We start from the raw sequence: 20510 nt of genomic DNA, 5'->3' as shown, positions 1-20510 counted from the left end.
CGGTTTTTGAAGTCATGCTGATGTCAAATGAATGTAACTCCACTGATTTCCTGTAGAATGACTCCAGATCTACACCAATGAGACAGAGATCAGAATCTGGTTCGAGGAATCTAACCCTTGCCCTCTTAGCTCTTTTCCTTTTGGTCTCTGAGGCCGTTTGGTCTATGGCCCATAGCCATATCTCTCCCTTATGGCGTTAGCAGCCCCCACTGAGCCCTGCCCCAATCCCCCATGGCTGGGTTCCTCTGTACAAGTACCTACAGTCATCAGAGAGATTCCAAGAGAGGGTTTTAGGTTCCCCTGCCAAACATTGAACAGGATCTCTGCACCCTTTCCTAATTCAGCATAAGCTTTTAGAGGACATTATTCACTGCATGCTCTGTTCACAGGGATCAGTGCTTCTAGTCGACTCAGATAAAAAGCTTTGGGAAATTGAATATAAACAGAGCTCAGTTTGTAGAGGCTCATCCTCTGACTTTCTAACAAATAACAACAAATAACAATAACAAACATGTGGCAATGTAATACCAGGAACTTCTACCCTTGTGAGTCATATAGTCTGTGATGACGTCAAAAGCCTTCTGTGGAATGACATGATTGTATTCCATGGTTGTTTGCCTAACACCCACTTCTAGAGGGTACAAAGGGTACAAAGAATAAAAATATTATACAGTAAAACATAGTGAGCTAAATTCCTCCCTAATCTAACTCCGTCAGCTTTGATAGACAGGCATTTATTGCTCATGGACAAGTTAAAAAACAAACTAACAGGGTTGAATCAAGGAGTGCTAGAGCATGGGTGTTTTCAGACACACTTTAGAACAAGTCTTAATTTTGTGTTTGATTGATGTGGAGCATCTGTGGACATTCTTGAACCCAGAATGGTGAGTGGAAATCCACGTGTCTGCAAAAGAAGCAAACATCTAGAAAGAAGGAAAAAGGAGAGCAGAAAGGGAACCAGTTATGCCCATTTACACTACAATTACCAATTAGTCAGAGACTCCAGTTACAACTTGACTCCAATTTGTAGAATGTGGGCTTGCAAAGCAGATGTGTATTTGCCTGGCATTGAGACTGAGGCCATGTCTACATTATGGGTACTACAGTGGCACAACTATAATGTTACAACTATGCTGCTGTAGTGCTGTAGAAGGGGTTTTTCCATCTCTGTAGGTTCTTCTCTGAGCAGTGGTGGCTAAGTCAATGGAAGAAGTTGCTCTAGCCTCATCTACCCCGGCATAGCTGCATATTTAGCATTCTGTTTTGAATAAGAGCCACCCACATTTATTAGGCCTACCTTTACCATTGCAAGCCCCAAGAGAAAGTAACACAATTTAGTAGAGGTCAACCTCATCTGGAAGCCACCCTTGATATAAGATCATGGAGAGGAAACAATTCAGTTTAATAGCAGTTATAGCTTCTAAAGAAAGATGTATGGTTACCTGGAAGTTGAACTCATACCAGCTCCTCAGAGTAGGGCTACCCAAGATCACCAGATACGCCTTGCCCAGAATACAGATGAGCTTCCTCTTAGCCTTGTTGGCAAGGTGGAAATCCAAACCATCAGCCTCATTTCACAGATTGGAGCCTACTCCAGGTCTCAAAATGCTAGTAGATGAAAGACTTGAGCATTTGATCCCTCTGTGCCACCTAGCTTGTATTACTCATATGTAAAGAATTTGGCAATGTATCCACAGTGGGAATATAATACCAAAACATTGTGGAATAGGTCACTCGATATATTGCAAAGGATTTGCCGAGTATGTCTAAGGAAAACATCTTTCAGATTTCCTGGAAGGCATTAAAAGCCTTTCAATTTCAATGTAATCATTTTAGGATTCCCGTAGGATTTTAATGATGTGTTACAGGACAATTTGCAGTATCCCATGTGCAAATATTAGTAAAAGCCTGAGCTGGGAATTGTAAACCGGGTTTTGAATTAAATGATACTGAGTTTGCCTCAGGTATCTCTAAAACATTTCTGAGGCGATCTTTGCAGGATTTGAACGGAGAGTTTATATTAACATAAGTAGCAGCAAAATTGTTTCTTGTAAGGCAGTTTTAGTTTCCTAAACCATAAGGCCTCAAACAGACACAGAAGAAGACAGGCATTTAATAGACACACAAACACAATGAAAAAGAAAGATGGTCCTCTTGTTATGGCATTGGAGACAGAATTAAGAGACAAGGTTCAATTCCTGGCTTTGCAACAGACTCCCTGTGAGAACTTGCACAAGTCACCTAGCCCAATATTGTCAAAGATCTAACTGATTGAAATCAGTGGGGCTAATTGAAATCAATGGGAGATAGGCACCTAAATACTTTTTGAGGATCTGGGCCTTAATCTCTGTATTGCAGTTTCCCATCTGTAAGCTAGGGATAATACTTCCTGTCTACCATCCTTTCTTTCTTGTCTCTTTTAACTGTAAACTGTTTTGAGCAGGGACATCCTATTTTACTTATTTATTTATATTGCTGTAACTCTTAAAAGCCCCAGTCATGGATCAGGACCCCATTGTGGTAGTCTTTGTGCAAACACAGAACACAAATATGGTCCCTGCCCCAAAAAGCTTACAATGTGTATGAACAGCACCTAGCACAATGAAGTCTTCATCTCACTTGAGGGTTTTAGATCTTGTGCTAGGTCTCCACACAGGGGTGAATTTTACTTTCTTAGCATCATCTGACCCTAAAGGTTTACAAGGCCGAGCTAATCCCAACTCTGTAGGTGTTCCTGAACCCCTGGAGAACGTAAATACTCAGCAATGTTCTGAGACAGGGAATGAAAACAGGAAATTACTCAATATGCAATAAAACACATTTTAAAAAAACCCTGTTTTTGTGAAGTGAGTGGATTAGTTAACAGGCAGGCATAGAAATGAGAAAAATAAATGAATAAATCAACCAGGAAAGAGACTATTTCACAGAGGGCCAAGATCTCTATGTTCATTAACAAAAAACAAAGGCAAACAAACAAATAATAATTAAAAAAAAAAACAACATTTTGCTTCCAAGGCCTTGTCTATCCTGGGGATTAGCTCTGGTTTCAGCAGTTTATGATTAGCAACCAGTACTGCTGTACCACTGCCAACTGTGGCTTTGCTTATCAGTGCTACGGGTTTGCTTTAATGCAGCTAAATTGGTTGTTATGGGTATGTGGATAAAAGCGATATATGTACATTAATTATTTATAGTTACAGTATTTAAAAGAAAGAGTGCCACTATAGGCACTTGAGAATATGTACCATTGTTAAAAGTTAGTAGTTTGAATAAAGTTGTTGTTAGCTCTGTAAATGGCTTTCCAAGCAACTTGCAGCAGTGGTTGTTGTTAGGTATGGATGCTGAAAACTGGACTAATCCAAAGACAGACAAGCCTCAGGTCTAAGAATCTGATTCTCCACCACCTTGCTCTTTGTGTAGTTACACACATGTGCAAAATGGGTGTACAATTATAGCAGGTGTACACAAGTGTTACACTCATTTTGCATAGGCATAAATGGCAATGCAAGGATGCAAGTGGATAGTGAAAAACTGAATTTTCCTCTCTCCCAAACTTTCAATATTTCAAAATTACTCTCCTTTCTGAACGGGAACAAAAAGTTGCAATAACAAAAATTTTAACTGAAAGTTAAAATGAAGCTTCACACTGGAAACCCTGAAATAGCAAATTTTGATATTTTCAATCAAAACAAATGGAAATTTTAAAACAGTATTTTTCATTTCATTTCAAAGTCAGTTCAAAAATAAGTTTTCTTTCAAAATGGTGATTCGGAACCTAAGAAAATGATATTTTTTTCATTCTGGATTCTCACAACTGGAAAACTGAAAAATGTTGACAAAATTGACGTTTTCCCAGTAAAACGCTGAATTTCAACAAACCCACATTTTCAGATGGGACAATTTTTTGGATGTACAGAATCAGACTAATAGACAGCATGTTTAAAACAAATGTGAGGAAGTACTTCTTCACACACTGCACAGTTAACTTGTGAAACTCATTGCCAGGGAATGTTGTGAAGGCCAAAAGTATAACTGGGTTAAAAAAAGATTAGATAAATTCACGGGGGATAGGTCCATCAATGGCTATTAGCCAAGATGGTCAGGGATGTAACCTCATATACTCTGTATACTTAAGCCATTGAGTGCTAAAAAGATAGATCACTCAATAATTGCCCTGTTCTGTTCATTCCTTCTGAAACATCTGGCACTGGTCACTATCACAGACAGGATACTGGGCTAGATGGGCCATTGGTCTGACCCAGAATGGCCATTCTTATATTCTTACTATAAGAATTCCACCTTAGAGGGAAGTGAGCTTGCTCATAGGGTGGTATTGCATCTCTCCTGCAAACCCAGTTACATGCATTTGCTTCATGTACCCACTTGTTGTTTGAGAACAAAATAATTTGTCAAGAAACATCTAATTTAAAAACAAAGAAGTTATTCAGCTCAGAGGTGCTCTCTGGAGGCTGGAATTCAAGTGGAAGCCAAACTCCCTCAGTGTAAGCGGTCCAGATCCCTTGTGTCCTTCCACTGACCTTTGTAAATGCTGGAGAGGAGGCATCCTCAGCGTCCGAATGGCAGGCTTTTAAAAGCAGTCACACACTAAGCTATGTGTCTCTAGTAACTGGGAGCTCTTTACATTTAAGCGCTGAAAGCAGAGCCAGTTTGCCAGGTGTATTCACAAAATTTTTTGCAAATCTGTATTCATGTTATTCAGCAAGCTCTAGTTAAAACCATTCTATATGTTGATCACACATGCTGATAAAAGGGTAAATAAGTGGCCATAGAAACTGGGCTAGGAGCCTACTAGCAATGACCCCTGGGGCGAGCATCCTGCTAGAAATATCCTCTATTATTAGGACCCTGTTGTAGAAGAGAGTCTTCAAATGCAACCCATTTTGATCCATGATCGGTGCATCATCACACCATGATGTTGCATAGGTGTGTCCTAGTGCCATGTTAGCTGGGCCTGATGTAATGATGTCAGTGCCATCATATGTTAACACTATGTATGCCACAAAGCTAGGTCATTGCGAGGTGATGCTGGATCGTGGGACAGACCTGTAAAGACGAGATTGTCCTGCGACTGGGGAACCATCCCATTAATCAGGGCTATCCCTGGCAGCTACGGCTATTGCAGATTTCAATCTGGCCCTATTTCTAGGACTGCTTCAGTGCCTTGGCCTCTCCAATTAACCCCTCAACCCACAGCAAGAGCAATATCTATTTGTCGAATCATCAGAACTGTAAGCCCAGTTTCAAATGAAAATAAATCCCGGTTGCAGCAACCGCAGACCCTCTGTGATATCTGGGCCTGAGTCCCCAGTTTGTTTTATTGCATGCACAATATGAAGAAACACATGTCATACTGTGGGCTCCCTGAGGAGACGCGGTTAAGCTCTTGCTGTCCTGTGCAGAGGCCTCTTGGTCTACCTGTCCTTCAGTGGTTGCGCCTCAGTGCTGGGACTGCATGCCGTTTTGTGTCTCCCCATTGGGCAGCTTATATTTCCCCTTTTATGACCTTAGACTCAGTTGCCATGGGCAGCACGGTATTTTTGTTCTCTGCTTAATAAACTGTTGACTGCTGTCAGGCATCGTATCAGTGGAGGATTAGCTGAGGGGTTGGGGAGCTATTTCCTGTTTTAGCCGGAGGGGGTGCTTTGCAGGGCTTATGCCTTCTTTGCACATGGCATAATGCTTTATTTGGGCACGTGCAGAGGCAGCTGACCCACATCGGGAAGTGCGTACAGCTTCGTGCGCAATCTCTTCGTTATGGTAAGATGTCCTAGAGCTGGTTAGATAATTGGCATTTCCAGGTCTGAATAGGGCAGTCAGTCCCTGCTCTGCCACTGACCTACTGTGTGACGGTGGCTAAATCCCTTCACTTCTCTGTGCCTCCATTTCTGGTCCCACTCGATCTCTTTGGAATGTAACTTCTTTGAATCACGGTCCATTTCTTATCAAATGTTCGTACAGTGCCTAGCACAATGGCTCTGCAGCTTCTGGGTGCTCTTGCAATACAAATAGTGACATAAATAATAGCAATAACCTCCAAAAAAACCTCAGAATTCTGGTTTGGAAAAGAGACCCCTCCCCCCCACACACCCCCTTCAAAATTCAGAAGCTTCTCTAAACTAAATGAGCCAGCTAAGGCTGCAAGTCAAGAGAACAGATTCACTCGTGGACAAGGCTGAGGTGGTTAAGGCATAATATCAGGAGGCAGGAGATCATAAGAACAGGTTTCCTTCAAGATCCCTGTTACTGACTAGCACAAAAGGTGTGTCGGAGGATCCTGAATAATGAACAAAGGACAATTCCCTTTGCATATCATATGTGACTGGCAAATCAGTCCCTGTTTTATAAAGCTTAGGGCATCCTTCAGAGAACAGAAACGATGCCATGTGACTTTGGTGTCCAACCACAGTGGGCAAATAACAAGTCCTGAATCACTCAGACACAGGGAGGGCAGTGCACGAACAATCTAGACGGGGAAATGTGTTCACACAAACTATTCACTGAGAAATTGCAACTAACTTTATGCAGAATTACAGTTTGTCCACAAATAAATGGGGATTAGAAAGAAAGGGGTAGATTTACCAGATAAATGAATAGCTATGGATGATTCAGCCAGCTCTCAAAGTTAGAAAGAAGGCATTCGCTTATCTAGTCTCTTTTCTAACCACATCCTTTCTTCGGTGACCATTTCTTGGCGTAGGCTCCATCTCCAAGAGGTAGAAGCTGATGCTACAAAACCTCTTTAGCTCTAAAGCACTCAGTCTTTGCTCTCACTCACTCCCCCAGCTGTAAGTTTTCACTGACTCTTGAAAGTCCCTGAGGCTCTTTCTTCCATTTCGAGGGCAGGTTGCTGTGTCTTATCACAGTGCAAGAGAGTCCCTGTGACTCTTAGAGCCGAAGTCTGGATCATGTATTACTGTCCTCAGGCATGTCAGCCGGGTCTGGTGGAACAGTTGTTCTGTTCTCAGCTGTAGTGGGTCAGTTAGTGAGAGCCCAGACACCCAGAGGGGCTGATTTTGTTGACAGAAAGGTTTTACATAACACTGTACTATGTCTATGGAGCAAATTTAAAGATCAAAATGAATTCACATGTCCCGAGCCCTAGACAATTTAGTGTCCCTTTCTTGCCATAACCAAGGGGTACTTTTCTTGCCATAACATGATCCCATCACAACATTGCATTAAGGCATCATGAGTCTGGAAATAAACTCCAAGCTGTCTAAATGTGCTGCCAATTCAGAACATGGGGCAGAGAATAGAACTCTGAAAACCAAGACTGTCCTGCAAACTTAAGGATATAGAGCAACTTTAGTCCAGGAGTGGAGTGGGAGTCGTCCCTGGAAGTTAATGATCCCTGGAAGAAGTTGGTGGGTGGGGTGAAATGTGGGAGATGAGACAAAGCTTTGGAAGACAGGGAATTTGTGCAGTTTTTTCCCACCAAGTTGGCATTAACTGTCTGAAGTCAATATATCAAGAAAGTATGAGCTGTATGTTATAAAGGGGTAGAGCTATATATAATTCATGCATATGAGCTATATGTTACTCATATGTAACATGGATAGAATTGTACATAACTCACATGTCCTACAAGCTGTATGATACAAAGGGTCACATTTTTTTCATTGAAACACCTTTAAAACCACATTTTTGTGGGTTTTTTGTATCTCTTCCCCACCCCCCCTCCCAGCTTGGTTCTCTCTCTTTCAGACCTGCTTTTCCAGTGGTGGGGGGGAGTCCTTGAAAAAGGAAACCCCAAAATTATTCATTTTATTTCATTGGAAAAAATGAAGAAAATCCAAAATTTTTCACAAAAAAGATTGTTTGTTGTTTGTTTGTTTCTTTCTAAATGTTTTGGCACAAAATACTTGCCATTTTTCAACCCGCTCTGAAGGGATCTTTCATCTGAGTCTCAGAAACTTTACAAACAGCAGTTAATTAATTAAACTCTGAAACACCCAGTGAGGTAGTTTTATGCCCATTTTCAGATGAGGAAACTGAGTCACAGAGACACTGAAGACTGGGATTTTTAAAGGCATCTAACGGAGTTAGGTGCCTAAATCTCACTTAGTTTCAATGGGAATTGGGTACTTATTTTCCTTAGGCTCCTTTGAAAATCCCAGCAGAAAGTGATTTGTCCCAGATCACAGTGTGGGTCAGTGCATGACCTGGGCTTAGAACCCAGGAGTCCTGATGCACAGCAAGCAGTAGAGACACTTATTCTCCAGCAAGACCACCTCAAAGGAAGCCACTGCAAACCTTCCATCTATTTGATTTGTGTTTTGATAGGTTGGGGCATATTTCAGTTCTGTAGCAAGTCAAAAAAGGATTTAGGGAGTCATATCCCCACCATCATCTGGAATGCAATGAGCAATTCCCACCTCCTCCCTTAGGAGGGGGCTCGGAAATGTCAGAGTTGGTTTTCTGAACATACCACAGCTGAATGTTTTCTGGTCAGTGTCTGTAGCCAAGGGAGAGGAGGCAACCTGAGGAATATCCGCTGAGGAGCTGGGAACACAGATGGGGACAGTCAACATTCACCCTAACGACCGGGGTCTGCATGCCAGGCTGTTCACACTCCAATGTGGGGCTGCAGAGACAAAGCTCAGAGAAAGCCTTCGCATCAAAAAGAGACAATGTGATTATTTCCATCTACTGAACCTCATGATAGTTAAAGCAGGGGAAATGGTTCAGAGAAAGACAGAAAGAGCTAAACCAAACTTCTTTCAGAGCTCCTACTGATATTTTTCCTATGTGCTTCTGTGCCTTCCACTGGTTGTTTTCAGCCACTAGGGGGCATTGCACATGCCCTTAAAACCAGCGCCATTAGGAGATGGAAGCACCAGAAATCTTACAAGAAAGCTGTTTTTTATTACATTCACAACTGGGATGCTGAAAACCCAAAAGGTTCAGACTAGAACCCAATAAAACCAGGATTTTTCATGTAATTTTTTGGATGGGGAAAAAATCCCCTTTTGGAATTCTTGTTTTCCCAGGAGAAATTTCAAAAATGTGGGTAAGTGGATTTGCTTCTCAATTTTTCACACTTTCCTACTGCTTTCCATCTTCTTCCAGTTTGGAAACAGTAAAAAAAAGTGTGAGAAAGTGAAAACACCTTCAGTTTTAGAGTAATAGTTTAAGGACAGAAAGAGCCATCAGCTCATCTAGTCCAGAGGTCCCCAAATTGCGGCCCCGGGTCGCATCCGGCTCGCCAACACATTTTGACCAGCTTGCTCCCCCTTCCTGACCTCGCCCCTTCCTGCCACCCCTCTCCCACGTGGCCCCAGCATGCTGCTCCTGGCCCCAAACACCACCACACAGCGGCCATTCCCGCCTCCTGGCCCTGCCCCCTCACGTGGGGCTAGCAGTGCCCTGGCCGGAGCTGCGCCACTCCTGGCCCCAAGCAGCATTGCGCGATGGTCGCTCCCCCCATCCAGCTCCACTCCTTCCCCTCCATCCCCTCCCACATGAAATGGGCCCAGCACTCTGGCCAGGAGCCACTCCCAGCCCCAGGCAGTGCCGGTCCCCACTCCTGGTCCTGCCCCTTCTCACTGCTCTTCTCCCACGTGGCATGGGCCCAGCCGCTCTGGCCCACCCTAAGAGCAAGACTGAGTGGTGTGGCCTTCACAGTTGAAAGTTTGGGGACCCCTGATCTAGTCCAAGGGTTCTCAACCTTTTTTTTTTCTGAGGTTCCCCCAACATGCTGTAAAAACTCCACAGCCCACCTGTGCCCAACAACAGTTTTTCTGCATATCCAGTAGATTAAAGGCCAGGACTGGCGTTAGGGGGTAGCAACCAGGGCAATAGCTCAGGGGCCTCGTGAAGCTAAATTGCTCAGGCTTTGGCTCCAGCCCTGCATGGCGGGACATGAACTTTGGCAAATCTAATGCTGGCCTTGCTGGCTGGTCAACTGCATCCACAATTTCAAAATGAAACATTTCGAACCCGGTGTAAATTTTTGTTTTTCTTTCTGAAATATTTTTGCTATGGAAAAAAAAACTGAGGGGTTTTTCCTGAAATTTTTCATTTTGAAAAAAATTCAGAAATGAAAAAATTCAAAACAAAATGAATTTCCAAGGAAAATCTCATTTTCAATGATTTGAAAGATAAAGAAACCTTTGGAATGGAAAATGTTTGACCATTTCTAGTCAAGAATTTAAAAAAGGAAAGCAGAATCTAATCTGTAAACCCTCTGGGTTACGGGCCATCTTCTTATTCTGTGTTTATACAGCACTTAGCACAATGAGGTTCATGACTGGGGCTCCTAGATATTACTACAATACTAATAATCAATATGAATAATGGTTTTCATCTTGAATTTTTATGTTTAGATTATAGGAACATCAGGGCAGGGATTCTCCCTTGCTCTGTTTGTACAGCACCTAGCACGATGGGACCAATAAGCATTACTGTAATAGAAATAATAAGTGTACAAAGATTAGGTTCTTACCCTGAAGCACTAGTGCAACCCTGAAGCCCTGACCCTGCAGTAACTTCACTCAAGTGGGTAATCTCATGTAAATGAATGGGTCAGCTCAAGGAGTAAAGTCAGTCATTGCATGTGCCTTTGCAAACTCTAACATTAGACAGGCCACAATAAGAGGGTGTTGAACAGTGTGTGGGGAGGATGATGAAGAGCAAAGATTGCAACAATCAGATCATAACATTACTCAGTTTGGCATATGAATGCATTGAAGTTCCCTTGCTTATACATTTTTTACAATATTGAAATTGATTGGTGGTGTCTTCCTTTGCCAAGTTTCCTTTGCCAACTTTCTCTGTCTCTATTTTACATGTTTTTAATCCTTGCTTACTTGCTCTTTGTCCCAGCCTTTCCAAACGTTTATGACTTTAATGATAGCCCCTTATATCCCGTTCCTGCAAACACATAATAATAACACACAACAATAATTCTACTCTTGTGAGTTGCCTCATTGATGACAATTGGGATACTCAGATAAATGAAGTTAAATACATGCCTTAGCATTTATAAGGCTGGGGCCTTAGTTTCTTAACCATTGCCCAAAAAATTTAATTTAATTTAATCTAGTTTTTTGTAATAAATCCTTCTTTTTTTTTTTTTTTTAAGCATAGCTATATATTTTCCCTCTCTGCACAGAGACACTAAGATGTGTGATACTTGGCACTACAACCTCTCTTACCCTTTGTTTTGTGCTTATGACTTTGTCTCTAGGTTGGTCCTTGACTGTGTATCATGTTTTCCCTTCTATCAGGCTTGGAATAATCAATTACGAAAGCAAGAGAATAAGTCAAAGCACCAGATAGTAATGCAGAAGGGACAAAGGGAAAAGCAGACATATGGATTTCATCACCAATGGAGTATAAAATATATCACAATAATATGAGTGTGAATGAGTATGGGTGCCTGTTTTTGTATGACTTGCAAAGTTACTTTGTGGTTTCTGCTGAGTTCCTTTGGGGTGATCGCGTCCCAGCACCACCTAAATCATTCCCAGCTCTCTCATTTATAACATGGTTTTGCTGGGTGATGCTTTAGGCTTTGATGCAAGTAGCTGCACATTGGAAGTGGCTCAGAAATTCAAAGGAAGTTTGTCAATAACTCTTCCAAGACGTGTTTACAATGATCTGCAATGACAATTTCCATCCGCATGGACTGTTAGAGCCCCTTCAGAGCCTGGAACTCCCTCTACTGCTTCTTTAAACAAGAATGAATCAAAAACCAAAAGTTATTTGACAGCCAAGACAAAAGCATTGTTTAATGGAGGAAATCATCTAAGCTTTGGGTTTTGGGGGGGCCTAGGATTGTTTGTTTTTTGCTTTGATATCAGAGATCCGCTGACATTGATCCAATCTGAGGTATTGACAAACATGAGAGGTGCTGGAGAAAAGACCACAGAGATTGAGTGAATGGGACATTTTTCTGTCTTGCTGAATATGTCAAAGCCTAAAAAAATTAAGCTTTTCCTAGAACTGCATTCTTTTTGCTACCTGCCCTTTAACCTTATCCTTGGCATAAATGTAGAGTAACTTCATTCAAATAGATAGTGAGTATACATGTGCGGTCATACATGCACAATACATGTTCATTATTAAAGCTACTCTACACACACACACACTTATACCCTAGTCCTGCCAACAGTTAAGGATATGAGTAACTGTAATAGTGGTTGGAAAATGTTTGTCAAAAAGGGTTTAGGGTTTGTTTTTTCTTATTTTTACAGAAAAACAGGAAAGCTTTTTCAAATTGGGAAACGGGAAATAAAAATTATTCCTTAACAATGACCTCTAGAGCTGGCTGGAAAATTTTCATTGGGGGGGAGGAAAAAATCTTTTGGTGAAAAAGAGACTAAAAATGTTCTCAACTTTCCCACCCCTCCCCAGTTCTACTGTATATGAAGAAATCAACAGCTACCCATGACTATTCTGCACATCAGCATTGTGACAGCTACGGCAATTTCCTTCTGTATCCTTAGGAGACCTTATTGAATTAAGTTTAAGTATCTGTGCGGTCCATTGTATTTAGCAAATGGGATTTATGGATTATTATGGATTGGGATTGTATGGAACCTCTCAAGGGGGGATGAGACAGATGTGAGACCTGAAGGTTCAGAGGACTGTACAGAAAATGTGTCAGACAAGAATGGACTTCTGGGACAATTCACGTGAAGTGAATTTCCTGGAGAATCCCTGGGAGAGGCTAATTCAAATTCCCCACCTCTGGTTATGCAAAAATCTAGCCTTTTGAAGCTGTGCCCTAAGAAGTAGACCACTGTCTGCAGATCACTTGTTACATGAGGCCAAGATCAAAGGTTCAAACTGTATAAAGGAAAGACTGAACTATTCATGGTGGTTTTGGTTCTGAATCTGAGACTGTTAACTTGTAACCAGGGGGAAAACCATGGGACTGACCCGAGGTTGGAATTAGGGGAATGATCTCTGTTAAGCTTTTTAGCATGTGTGTAGGTTCTTTTGTTGTTAATGTTTTCACTGTAACGATTTCACTTTAACAATAAATGTGCTTGCTTAGGTGTGTGGTAACTCAGAATTGCTGGCAATTCCGCTCTCTGGAGCCTTTAGAGAGAAAGCTAAGCACAGACTATTAGGCAGTCTGTCTTGCTGGGGTTATCACAGTGTAAGCAGAGAGCTGTGGAGCATAGAAAAAACCCTGGACAGGAGGAGAGAGACTTGAGTCTCTACGCAAGAGAGTTGATGGCTGAGGATCTGGGAGCCTAGAGTAGATGCCCTTGAGGGACTATGGAGGCAGTTGCACTGAACTATCATAGAATCATAGAATATTAGAGTTGGAAGGGACCTCAGGAGGTCATCTAGTCCAACCCCCTGCTCAAAGCAGGACTAACCTCAGCTAAATCATCCCAGGCAGGGCTTTGTCAAGCCACAGCTTAAAAACCTCTAAAGATGGAGATTCCACCACCTCCCTAGGTAACCCATTCCAGTGCTTCACCACCCTCCTAGTGACAAACCTTTCCTAATATCCAACCTAGACCTCCCCCACTGCAACTTGAGACCATTGCTCCTTGTTCTGTCATCTACTACCATTAAGAACAGCCTAGCTCCATCCTCCCTGGAACCCCCTTTCAAATAGTTAAAGGCTACTATCAAATCCCCCCTCATTCTTCTCTTCTTCAGACAAAACAAGCCTAGCTCCCTCAGCCTCTTCTCATAAGTCTTGTGCTCTAGCCCGCTGATCAAAACTGGATACAATACTCCAAATGCAGCCTCACCAATGCCGAACAGAGGGGAATAATTACTTCCCTCGATCTTCTGGCAATGCTCCTACTTATGCAGCCCAATATGCTATTAACCTTCCTGGCAACCAGGGCACACTGCTGATTCATATCCAGCTTCTTATCCACTGTAACCCCCAGGTCCTTTTCTGCAGAACTGCTGCCTAGAATGTTGGTCCCCAGTCTGTAGCTGTGCATGGGATTCTTCCGTCCTAAGTGGAGGACTCTGTACTTGTCCTTGTTGAACCTCATCAGATTTCTTTTGGCCCAATCTCCAATTTGTCTAGGTCTGTCTGTATCCTACCCCTACTTTCCAGGGTATCTACCACTCCCCCTAGCTTAGTGTTATCTGCAAATTTGCTGAGGGTGCAATCACTAATGAAGATGTTGAACAAAAACGGACCCAGGACCGACCCCGGGGCACTCTGCTTGTGACCAACTGCCAGCTAGACATGGAGCTGTTGATCACTACCCATTGAGCCCGATGATCTAGCCAGCTTTCTATCCATTTTATAGTCCATTCATCCAACCCATACTTCTTTAACTTGCTGATAAGAATACTGTGGGAAACCGTATCAAAAGCTTTGCTAAAGTCAAGTTATATCACGTCCGCCACTTTCCCCACATCCACAGAGCCAGTCACTTCTTCATAGAAGGCAATCAGGTTGATCAGGCAGGACTTGTGCTTGGTGAATCCATGTTGACTGTTCCTGATCACCTTCCTCTCTTCCAAGTGCCTCAAAATGGATTCCTTGAAGACCTGCTCCATGATTTTTCCAGGGATTGAGGTGAGGCTGACAGGTCTGTAGTTCCCTGGATCCTCTTTCTCCCCTTTCTTGAAGATGGGCACTATATTTGCCTTTTTCCAGTCACCAGAGACTTCCCCCACTTGCCACGAGCTTTCAAAGATAATAGCCAATGGCTCTGAAATCACATCAGCCAACTCCCTTAGCACCCTAGGTTGCATTGCATCTGGCCCTGTGGACTTGTGTATGTCCAATCTTTCTAAATAGTCCTGGACCTGTTCCTTCAGCACGGAGGGATGTTCACCTCCTCTCCATTCTGTGCTGCCCAGAGAATGGTCACCTAGGAATTCCTGGTGACATTGAGAAGAGCAGGGATTTGTTACTATCTCAGCATACTTTGGTGACCTCTGTGAAACAAGCTGGTGTCCCTAATCCTCCTTGTGAACAAGTCCACGTCATAGAAACCTCCTCCCACAGCTGACTCTCTTATTACTATTTATATACAGTAGCACCTAGAAGCTCAGGATCTCATTGGGAGAGTGGCTTAGCAGATAGCGCATTGGACTGGAATTCAGGAGACCTTTTTATTTCCAGCTACCACTGGCCTGCTGGGTGACCTTCAACAAGTCACTTCACATCTCTGAGCCTCAGTTTCCCCACCTGTAAAATGATACTGACCTGCTTGGTAAAATGCTTTGAGATGTACTGATAAAAACTAGGTATTTATTATTACTCTTGTGCTAGGCTCTGTACACACACACATACATGAAAGGAAAAAGAGCTTACAATGTAACTAGACAAAGGGTGGGAGAGGCACCAGAGAGCTGAAGTGACCCCAGGTCAATGGCAGGAACAGAACAGTCTTTTTAGCACCCAGTCCAGTACCCTATGCAATGGACCATGCTGCTGCGTTTGGCTCATCTCAACACCAAGATCTAGGACTCTAGATATGCTGCAGAAGGAGCTCCCACCTCTGCTGTAGAAGTTGTTGCCTCAGATAAGGGATGAGACACTAGCAGGCGCCAGCGGGAAGGGAGTTTACCATAACTTCCCACATTGTGCCTCCTCTATGGAGAAAAAGCTAGCCTTGCTCTTCCGGGCTGGCAATCTGGTGCCTTTCAGCAGCAATAAAAATCACACATTCTGTTTTTGTTTCTTTATGAAAACCCCAAATAAACTCTCCCTGGCACAATCCTCAACTCACTCTGTAATTGCATTTCATTGTAAAACAGCTTTTCCTGATCAGAGATTATGCCCTGCATGCCATTTTTAGTTTAAATTAATTGCACACGGAGGCCAAAACATGATCTAGTCTGGGTTCTGGAAAGAATCAAGAGGCTGGGGTTGCATGACCACCAGCCTTGGAGCAATGGCTGGGGGAAGGGGAAATAAAAATTAGGAAGGGGCAGAACAGGAAACATATGACAGAAAGCATAGACCACTGGGACCCCCTGAGCATATTTGCCATAGTTCCTTTGATCTGAAAAAAACTGCCATGTGTCAACTCTCATCATTTAGTTGTAAATTACATGGGTGTTGCATTGGACATGGTGAGTGTGATTGTGGCTGTAGGCCAGAGAATGCATGGAGTCACTTATTCAGCAATGGCTGGTTTTTGTCTCCAGCGGTTATTAAACCGGGGTGAGCACATACACCAGTCGCAGGTAGGATGGAGCAAGGCAAGAGTGAGATGATTCAGTTTCAGGGCTAAGACTGATTTTTGTTTGAGAGAGAAGGTGCATCTGCACTGCAACTGGTGGTGTCACTGAGCTAGCCTGCTAAAAATAGCAGCGTGGTGTAGCAGCATGGGGGTAGGAAGGACTAGCTGCCCGAATACATACCAAGGATCCCAGACAAGCTTCTATTGGGGTACTTAGACTGCCCCCCTGCCAGCACCACTGCAGCTACATTGCTGTTTTTAGCTTGATCAAAGCTAGCACCTGTACTTCTACCTAAGCTGGAAATTACAGGTCCGTCTGCAGCATAGATGTATCCAGAGAGAGAGAGATTTAGGCCCCAGTTTAGCAAAGCACTTAAACATATGCACGGAAGTGAAGCATGTTATATTAATTGAAAGGTGTGTGTGCTTGAGTGCTCTGCTAATTGAGGCCTTGATGTCTTATATTCCCTGTGGTTGTTCAAAAAGCTTTTTCCAGGACACCCCAGCCTCTGCCACTTGGAGACAGACAGAGTTCTCTTCCCTAAAGGAAGAAGAAGCATGGATTCTAGATGCTTTAGGAAAGATGTAGAGTGTAAACAAAATCTGGTCACCTCTGAACTACCCTTGTCCTGTCCAGACCTGGGGGGGGGTCTATCCCTCCTGGATATGGGCCTATAGTTTGGACTGTTTCAATCAGCAGTCACTGAGGTCTCATTTAAAGCTGGGTGTGAACTGTAGTTTGGGTCCATCATTAGCAGCTCTAAATATTTTCATGGAAACCTGAGGGAATTAGGTGTCCAACTCCTACTGACAGCCAATGGGATTTTGGCACCTAACTTCCTTAGACTCATTTGAAAATCTGTCTGTGTTATCGCAGCCGATGTACCAGTGGTTCACAGAAATTCACACTGCTGTATCTGCTCTCCTTGCAATGTGTCCATGAAAAATGGCTGCAGGTAGGTCACATGATTGCACCCAGATTAAGCATTCTCTTAAAGATACTGGGGCAAATTGCTCTTCATGTCACCCAAATCACCCTGATGAAATCATTATGGGTCCATGGGTGTTAAATAATTTATTCCACATAGGCCCTGACTCAGGAAAGCACTTCAGGTGTCTAAAAATCTTTGAGAATCTAGGCCCCAGGCATACGCTTAAATCCAACTCTATTCAGGATAGTGTAGCCCACTAAACAATGTGGTTACAGTTTCCCCTCTGTGTCCAATCCACAAAGGATGTTTCTATTACTGCCCGATCTGCAGCATCCGGCTCTTTAGCTCAAGCTTCTATCTCTACAAGTATCCTGTTCACTTCCCAGTGTGTCAGCCGAAATGGGGACCATCCCAACACTACTCCAATATGTGCTTACAGTTAAGCATGGGCCGAAGCACTGTCATTAACAGTGATGCTCTCCTGATTCAGGGTCAAAAACACCATCCCTAATAACAAAAGAAGGCACGTTTTATAACTAGTTAATGTGATTTCCATGTTTTAATTCTAAGGAAAATCTTAATAAGCCTGGAGTTCTAAGCCTGGCTCTGAAGCTCTGTATGGCTGCACCTAACCACTCTATGCCTCAGTTTCCCCATTTGCTAAGCATCAATAATAATATATTACATGGATGTTGCAAGAAGTGCTGAGTGAATGACTGATTTTTTCACTTCAGTGGCCAAATTGGAAAATTGGGGGGGAAATTCCTTTCAAGACAAGAAAATGTTTCCTTTGACCCCAAAACAAAATTTTTTTTTTTTCATTTCCTTTCATCCTTTTTTATCCATTATTTGTTGTTGTTGTTGTTGTTTAAATAGATCTAGATACATTTTGAAACAAAAGGTGGTTTTGAAACAAAAGGTCTAAAGGTTTCATTTTGAAAATGTCCAATTGTTTCAGCTTTTCTTGGTTTTTTTCCTCCACTTTTTTTCAGACAACTAGTCGCTGAGTTTGACCCAAATTCATTAATAGTGTGATAAAGCCAAAACTTCATTTTTTGGTGAATAAACTATTTTGTTCAAAAAGCTCACCCAGCTGTAGTTACCAGGCTAAATTAGTTAGCATTTTTTAGTGATTGGAAGTGCTGCGCATTTATAATTATTTCTGATTATAATGAAGTGTGATTATGGTCAAAACAGTGATCTCTTGGAGGTGCATATTTATTTGTCAATGACTTTCATAGCTGCTCTGATTTTTTAACTGCACATTATTTTTATTCGACAGAATTCTCCGGTGGCCTAGAAGATGAGGTTCTATTCCAACTCTTCCACTGACCCGCTGTGGGACGTTGGGCAAACCCTTCCACATGTCTGTGCCTCTGGATCCTATCTGTAAAATAGTCATAATGCTACTCATCTTCCTTTATAAATCTGCTTTGAGATCCTTTGATAAACAGAGCCACATATGAGGTAAGTATTCATGTTACTATGTAGATTGTGGAATTGGAGCCTGTGTTGATAAGGTAGAATAGACCCTGGCTTGCTTTTCCCAAGCTGTGTTGGTTGTGCAATGCTGACAGGAGTAAAAATATGTTTTTGTTCTGCAAACTGAGTGGCTATGACTCACCAGAAACAACCGGGGCAAATGTTTGTGGTAACGAGGTGTCAGTTTTAATATAGTTGCTTTTCTGAACACAGCCACGTTTTAAGGGTGGTTTGAATGCCCACAGAGGGATTGTGAAGTGAGCAGTTCAAACTGATGCATTGGAAAAATCTAGGGTAAAGTTTACAAAAATCCCTAAGTGATTTAGGAACTTAAATCTCATTTGCAACATTGTGTGGGCATTTAGGAACCTAAGTCTCATTGGTGGCAAATGGGTCTTTAATCATTTCGGTGCTTTTCAAAATTTTACTTCTCATCCAATCCAATCGAAACTAATCTAATAATTTAGGCCCCAATTCAGCAAAGCACTTAAACATGTCTAACGTTAAGTAAGTGCTTTAAGCCCATTGAAGTCAATAGGATTTAAGGATGATCTTTAAATTAAGCACGTGCCTCACAATAATATGGAGACAGTGGGTGCAATTTTTTAAAGCTCTTAAAGTCCAGCTCCCATAGGCACTTCTGAAAATTTCACCTGTCAAATGCACATTGTATGGAACACTGACCCTTTAAAACTGTGGGTCATTTGACTGAGGGTTGAGTTCATTAGGAGTTCATTAGGAGTGGGGCTGGTGGAATAACACTCATGGGATGGTGTGGGTCATGTGTGTAACCCACGGTGCTTTTCCTCCTTCTGTCAGACCCCTAGGGATTGTCTGTCACCCTCCCAAACCCCCCTCCCTTCCAGTAACCTTCTATGGATAGTCTGTGTAACCCCCAGCATCCAAACCCCACTTCTCTAATATCTCCCACCCACAGCTTCTGTAAAATGTCTCTGGAATGCTGGCATGACCCCCCCACCCTTCACCCACTGTCCAACCCCAGCTCCTATAGCCCTCCTAGGATCCTGCCCGCTTAGGTAAGTTGATCCTTGGGGCTGCCATGGGGTACAGACTCTGCTCTCATAGCCCACGTCCTGGACTGACATGGTGAACCCTGCTCCATGAGCTGCCTGTGGTCATTGGTGTAACCCCCCCAAAGCAAGCCCCACACCATCTTGGCCCATTCTATAAGAATCCTCTCTTCAGTCCCCCCACCCTTGCAAGGCCTGTCTGGATAGGTCCACCAGTGGTTATTAGCCAAGATGGTCGGGGATACAACCTCATGCTTGGGGAGACCTAAACCTCTCACTGCCAGGAACCAGGAGTGGAAGACTGGGGCCGCTCACTCCATAGTTGTCCTGTTCCGTACACTCCCCCTGAAGCTCTGTGGTGGGCCACTGTCAGAGACAGGATACTGGGCTAGTTGGTCTGAGCCAGTATGGCAGCTCTTACGTTCTTATGGATCACCTTCGCTATCCCTCACTATAAAATCTCCGCTCCCGTGTGAGTTCCTATAGATATAAAGAGAGGCCATGTCAGAAGCGGAATGCGAGCCGTTTAGTGTGGAGCCTGATGGCGGCTCCTGTGGGAGCCGAAGGGCCTAACTAGGGAAGAATACAATAACAGTCTCTGTTTCGTGGGGTGGGGAGTGAGAATAGAAAAACCTCTCTCACAGAACGACTGGCCCCTTTAAAGAGAAACGGGGCCAATCCTGCCTGTGCCATAATTAACTGCCGCTCCGCCTAAGGGCCCAGGACTAATTGGGGTCAGGTGACAGCCTGAGGAACATCTGGGCCTCATAAAAGGGCAGCGAAGGCAGTTTGGAGGAGGAACTATAGGAAGCAAGTTGGATTTCTGTGGAGGGCCCTGAAGTAGGCCTGGAAGCTGTAGGGGGCTGCAGGGCAGTAGCTGGGCAGTAGCTGGGGAGTCAGGGCTCTACCCTGGAGCA

The sequence above is a fragment of the Emydura macquarii genome, unplaced genomic scaffold (genome assembly GCF_026122565.2).
Source record: "Emydura macquarii macquarii isolate MOO-44397 ecotype Brisbane River unplaced genomic scaffold, CSIRO-AGI_Emac_v2 contig_312, whole genome shotgun sequence".
NCBI lineage: Eukaryota > Metazoa > Chordata > Testudines > Chelidae > Emydura > Emydura macquarii.
The sequence above is the reverse complement of the archived record's forward strand: the minus strand, read 5'-3'. Positions refer to the sequence as shown.